The sequence below is a fragment of the Carcharodon carcharias genome, chromosome 19, assembly GCF_017639515.1.
Source record: "Carcharodon carcharias isolate sCarCar2 chromosome 19, sCarCar2.pri, whole genome shotgun sequence".
Classification (NCBI taxonomy): domain Eukaryota; kingdom Metazoa; phylum Chordata; class Chondrichthyes; order Lamniformes; family Lamnidae; genus Carcharodon; species Carcharodon carcharias.
In genome coordinates this window covers 41,421,899-41,428,670 of record NC_054485.1, presented here as the reverse complement: position 1 = coordinate 41,428,670, position 6,772 = coordinate 41,421,899, and positions in this window count along the sequence as shown.

The following is a 6,772-nucleotide window of genomic DNA, read 5'->3' as shown; positions in this document are numbered from 1 at the left end:
GAATTTCCACCTATTCCTTCTCTATCCTGACTATTTACCTTCCTACTTTCTATCCTTTTCAGATTTAAAAGGGTGGTGAGAAAAAAGGTTTAGCTCTATGAACTAACTCATAATCATCAGCTATCTCTGCTGCTTGACTTACTGCTTGACCCCTCTATTCCTCCTGAGTTCTCACTACCAAAGGAATTGCATCATTAAATTCTTCCAAAAGAATGACCTCTCTAAGAACTGCATATGTCTTCTCTATCTTTAACGCCTGTATCCACCAGTCAAAATTACTTTTTTTTACCCTCTCAAACTCAATTTAAGTTTGCCAAAGGTGTTTTCTCAGATTCCTAAATTTCTGCCTGTATGCCTCAGGAACCAACTCATATGCACTCAATACAGCCTTTTTTTAACACACAATAGTTCACTGACGTTTCTTCTGACAGTGAAGTGTAAACCTCATGTGCTGTACCCAACAACATGGATGTAACAATAATGTCCAGTTTTCTTGTGGCCATTTCATTTGTTTAGCTATCCTCTCAAATGAAATAAAGAATGCTTCCACATTTGGAACTTTGGAAGAGCTTGTACAAATTGAAACATCTCCCTACTAGGTTTTAGGTTAAAGATTTTTTTCCCCATATCAGAACTTTCCTCAGATTCTGAGGTCTCTTTTTTTTTAACTTCCAGCTTTTTAAACTGGTATGCTCTTTCTCTTTCCTTCTCTCCTTCCCTTGTCTCTCTTTCTTTATCCTTCTCTCTTGCCTGGAATTCCAGTTTAGCTCCATTTCTTTTTTCCTGCCTTTCTGCTTGCTCCCTTTGAAGTGCCCTTTATTTTTTATTTTTATGCAGTTTCCTTTTCTACTGCTTCCAACTCAAGTTTTTTCAGTTCCTTTGCTTGTTCAAGTTCAAGCTTTTTCATTTCTAACTGAACTCTCACTACCTCCAGCTGTGACTCACTAGTGTCAGGTATCACTTCCAATTTTAATAGCTGTGCTATACCTTCAATTATATCTGCTTTCTTTGTGCCTGCAGGTAATCCCAACTGTAATTTATTCGCTAGTTCCATTAATTTAACTTTGGCTGGTTTACAAAACGTAACTAAAGTTATAACTTCAACTCCCAGACAAGCCTGAGCAACTGAAGTCTCACCACTTCAAAAAAATCTCACACCAATTCCTGAATTGAAATACTTCTTGTACTCATACTGTTAAGATTTACCAACTTCAGCCCAATCAAGGAATCTCAAATATATCCTGCAAAGAGCCCCAACTATGTTATGGCACAGCCAACGGTAATTTCTGAGCTGTTCAAATCCCAAAGGGAAACTTAAAACAACGCCACAACTTGTTTTGCAATTTATGTAAATTTTGAGAGGTGTGCCTTGAATTCAGTAGTAATAAGACCACCAAGTTTTATATGTTTTTACAAAACTAGATTAAACATTTATTAATAAAATAAATGATTTTAAACACATACATATAGTACAGATTACTACTTTGATAACTCCTAAATCCTACTTAATCTGACTCCCAATTACACTTTTGTTAAGGCAATAGTAAGAAACGTATATTTTAAAAGCCCCATGCAAGGTGACACACAATACCCTGAACCAGCTGAATTCAAAGTGAGTTTTCTTAACTTCAGTTCTTTGAAAACAGTAGCTTGAGGCATAGATGCTGAAAGCCTTTCACAGTTAGTAGATATTAACAATGACTACCGTTATACACAGCCTTTGCTCCTTTATACATATTTTCCCCTTTGAATGCAAATTCCCATTGTTTCACTATGTCTTTGGACTTTATCTTTCTGATAATAAAAATCTCTCATAGCACTACATTTTACTTTGGAAAAACAAACACACTCTTTCTAAACTTCACCTGGATAGGTGACACATTTCACCCCTCCTTTAAAACAATTTCTAGCCTGGTTTATTTAAAAATGCAAATGTACTTTTACACCTTACATTCTAAAGTTACCCCATGTGTATCATGTTTACATCAAAGCATTCAGACCAGCTGCCCTTAATCCAAGTAAGACAGACAGACACACACACACACCCACACACCACCCCCCCACCCAACCTCCCACTATTTTACAATAAATTCCAATAATTATTATATCTTCCTGACAGGTATGTAGTTGGGAGTCAGGTTAATTCAGCATTTTGGGATTTGTTATAATATAAAGTAACTGTAATCTCATGTCTATGTTTGAAGTCATTTCTTTTGTTAATAAATGTTTTAATTTTTCAAATCACTAAAGGTCTTAGTGGACTCAATATTTCTGGATTCAGTGCACAAATCTTCTCATAATAAACACAAATTGCAAACCTGTTGTGATTGTATGGCCAAGTTTCCTTTATGGATTTGGTCCAACTGGCACTTATCACCTGCCACATCGTAACAGCATGTTTCTTTTTTCAGTAATACTCCAGTTCTGTGCTACCAAGAATCTATAATGCTATGAATTAAGGCTGAATCATGCCTGCACAAACTATAGAATAGCGGAAAATACTGGCTCATTCATCTTTCAGGCTTTGTAGAATCCCACCATGTATTGTGGCTGGTATTGTGACCTTAGATGGGGGATGAATATAGCAAGCAGAAGCAGTAGGCCAGAATTCAGTAGTACAAATGTGGAAATGATAAATATTCTGGAGACTTGTGTATCATTCACTTTCCAGAACATTTTCACAGAAATTAAATGGATGTGGAAGAAAGTGCTTGCTGGGGAGGATTGTTAAAAGTTTTATTTTCCTCCAGTACTCTGTTTATTAATCTTTAACAGGTTGTCTTTTGATGCTATGTGATGTAATGTACATCATGTGCATTTCCCTCTTTTTTCTGATATATTTGTAATATCACTTGTAGCATTCTTCACTGTGACCACTAAATCTGTGTGTGTGAGAGAGAGAGAGAAAAAGAACTGGATTGTGCATAAATGGGTTTGAGTATCCAACAAAAACACACCAGCGGCTATTGTAAGGCAAAGAGCATTCAGTTATGATTCCCACATTGCCAGTTTTTTCTTTGTCACTAGAATAGTTCAGTCTTCACATCAAGTGCTATTAAGATTGAAAGTTGGCAAGATTTCATCTGCCAATTGGACAATGCCTTCATTTGAATTTTCAAATGAGTTCTTGCTGTAAATTAAATGCAGTGCTAGATTGGGAACGCAAATAGCATTGGAATCAGCCAATAAAAAGCATATTTCATTATCTTTTTTTAAGGATCACAATTGCTACAAACCTAAATGGTTTTACTTTGTAAAAGAAAATCTTATTTTCTCTGCTGTACATTAAGCTGAGAGTAGGGAAACTGATAAATTATTTCCATTAAGCAATTTTAAGAATTCACTGAACTAAAAAATTAATTTGTCGTATCCTCAGGCAAGTCAGCAAACAGGTAGCGGAGGGAAATTGAATCTCTGAACTTGTCACGTGTTTCCTGCACACAAGATTAAAAGTGTAACGACAAATAGCACCCTGCATTCTTCCTTGTTTGTTTCTTCACCATTCATTTCAGTTATTTACTTCACTGACCATTCTTTTCTCTGAAATTTGAGAAAGATGGTGTATAGAGAAAGAACAATCATTTCTGCAAGTAATTTTACTTTAACAAAAACTCAAATCTATTTTTTCTACAAGTTAGTATTCTCTCTGTTGACTTCCTGTGACTGTATGTCACCACCTGCCTGCCCCCACCACACCCTCACACCCACACCCACACCTGCACCACACCCCTGCCCCCAACCCCCTCAAGAACAAGAGATGCCCTGGGCTAGTAGAATTCTGCACTGTTGTGAACATCACCATTCACCAAAAGTCAACAACTGAAACTGAATCACATCATACCCATCATAGCCCACAATATATTGAACACCTCACCCTTGCTCTGGTGTTCTCTGCCAAGAACCATGATTAAATCCAACCAGGTGAGTTCAAGTAACAATCACTCCTGAGCTCCCTATTCACTATCGTCCTTGCCTTCAACAATGGAGCATCTCACTTCCGTGAAGTACTGTGTTCACTGCCTAATTTAATAACTTATAAAAGTCTTTAGTTGAGGAAAGTGAAATCTTGAAATTCAAAGTTGTGACCTTGGGTTGAGAGACAAGAGCACTATTAGGCACCTTTTTGTAAATTGCTTGTAAAATAGCTGTTTCATCTCCTTGCTCATGACATCTTGCTGCACGGTCAATTCTATTTCAATATAATCTTGCCTAGCAACAGAGCTAGCAACAGGAAGAAGCAGAAAAAAAGGGTAAAGAAGGGTCCACTATCTTTTACTTCATGAGAGTGAATGCTGCAGTTGTGTGTGCTTTTCTCCCCAATATGTTAAAGAATTTGGGAGATTTTTTTCATTTTTCAATATTTCAGAATCTAAGACATCTTATATAGAAAAAATATGCAATTATTTCCTCCATATTTATTTTTAAAGTTATCTCTTCCCTCCAATTTTTCCCATCCCTTCCTGTAGGTGCTGTTATGAGGCTTTGAGTTCCAAGTCCCTGCCTATAGCTGGGCCAGGTACCCAGTCTTCATATGTGAGTCAAGACATGATTGCTAATCGGCTGTTTGAGAATAGGAGGAATGCTAGCCAACCTCAATCCTGTCCTCACCCAATATCTGTACATTATCTGACAAAGATCAATGATAGCATTCTAGGGTATGGATACAATATTTTTTTATTTATTCGCTAACCAAGAATGCAAAAGCTGATAATTGCACCTTATTTTCATAATCTAGTTATATCTACCTCTCCTTCATTCTCTTTCTTTCACTGATTTTATAAATTAGAATTGGAGAAACGTGTGGGAGCCATATTAAGTTGATGCAAATGTTTTAAAATATTATTTCCATGCACAATATTGATGCAGAAATAGTAATGTGACCAAACAGAACATCAACTCTGTTTCTATATCTTGTTTTTCCACAGTCTTTAATGCGTTGTGCACTAAGTTGATAGTAAATTAATTAATAACGCATCATTCCAAGATGTGCTTTTGCTGAGCAGCAGTACTGGAAATCTTTTGAAACACAATTTTAGAATGATTGGAGTTCTCAAGGGAAACTTTGCTGTCAGAACTGAGTGAGCCACTTGCTGGCTTTTTGAATCACTGCGATGATATCAAATAGGATTTACTGAGAGAGGAAGTTGAAAAGAAAGCAGTTGCAAAGACTACGACCTCAGATTGTGAAATTCCAAAAAAAACAATGAAGATGAAATGAGCTGAGAACTCACTTAGACAATCGGAATAGTTGTGTTCCAAACCAAGTGGAAGGAAGCAATGATGCCTGAGGTTCGGAGGGCTGAGTCTATGCACCAGGTCTTCTGTTTCGTGGAACTGCATATTGCACCGGAGTCACTGGGGGCACAGCAAAGCCAGTGTTGGGGGAGAACCTTAAACAAAGCTGTTCTTCAACATGTGCCAGTAGTGCAGTGATGAGTAGTTCTGGTGGAAATGAGCTGGTCACCAACTCAGTGAGCTTTACTGAGAATGGGGCAGCTTATTATTAAACAATGTGCAATGTGTAGGGACAATTTACCACTGTGGTTTCCATTAGCTGACATTTTGCTTGCACTGATATAGGTGTGCAACTGCAACAGTGAGACAAATTGTATCTGATACATTTTGCTGGGAGATGTTAAAATGGGGCCTTGAGGAAGAAGATCAATCTTTCTTATTTATTTTGTTTTGAAGTAATAATCGAAGTAAAGTCCTGGGTAATTTGCTATTAGCACATCAAGGGTAAAAGTCATTACTTCTCACATCCACAGCAATTGCACTGACGAAGTACGTGCTGTATGCTGGTTGGTTTTACTTGTAAAGCAGTATTCATTACAGTTTAATTGGAGACAACTGCAGTTGTCTTCAGAAGGAACTAAGTCTTTGCTGAGTAAGTCAAATGAATGTTGCTGATTGAAATTGAACCGATCACAAGTATGTTTTCATTGAACCAGTCTAGTGTCATGGTTTATTCAACAGGCTAACAGCTAATGAATACAAACAGATGGTAGCGGCAACAGCTTGTTATTATGGCAAAACACTAGAGTGGCAGAACCACATTTTGTGGAGTGGTACAGTTCTGATAGTGAGACATTACTTCATTCCTGTAGTTCTTATCCTCTTCCCTTCCATTACATTCATGCCATCAGGGGAGTCCACAAACCCAAATAGCATGCTTTTGCAAAGGTAGTGAAGTTGATGGCCAAGAAAGATAAACGTCTTAGCTCCCTTGTCTCAGTCTTGTGATGTGAACTCCTGAATACATGATCAGGAGCCCACAGAGGTAGAATGCAAACATACCGATAATTCTTTACATTGGCATATTGGAACAGGCCATAAGAAACATCTGAGTGGAAATTCCTTTCCCACTGATTTCTATCCATCACAGTATATTGCAAGACTGCAGACACCATTTTAGCATCCAGAAGCCATTTGCTAGTTCCACAGTGATGAAGGTGGGTCGGTTGCCTCCCCAGGGGCTCATGTCCTGACAGGGGAATGATAGAAATCATAGGTGAACAATTGAGAAGAGCAGAGGGAATAAGTGGGAGGGGCATGAGCAGAAAGGAGTCAAGGGGAGGCAAGCGATTGGAATGGATGAATTTTTTTTCAAAAATATACATTATCCCTAAAATTTATGAGTACATGACTGTTCAAAGTTGATATTACATTAGGCCCAGACCAAATCAGTTTCTTCCAATACTGTATGTTACTCACTACATTTACAATTGCAGTTAATATTTATTCTACTTATTAGATGTTGAACATTCAGCCC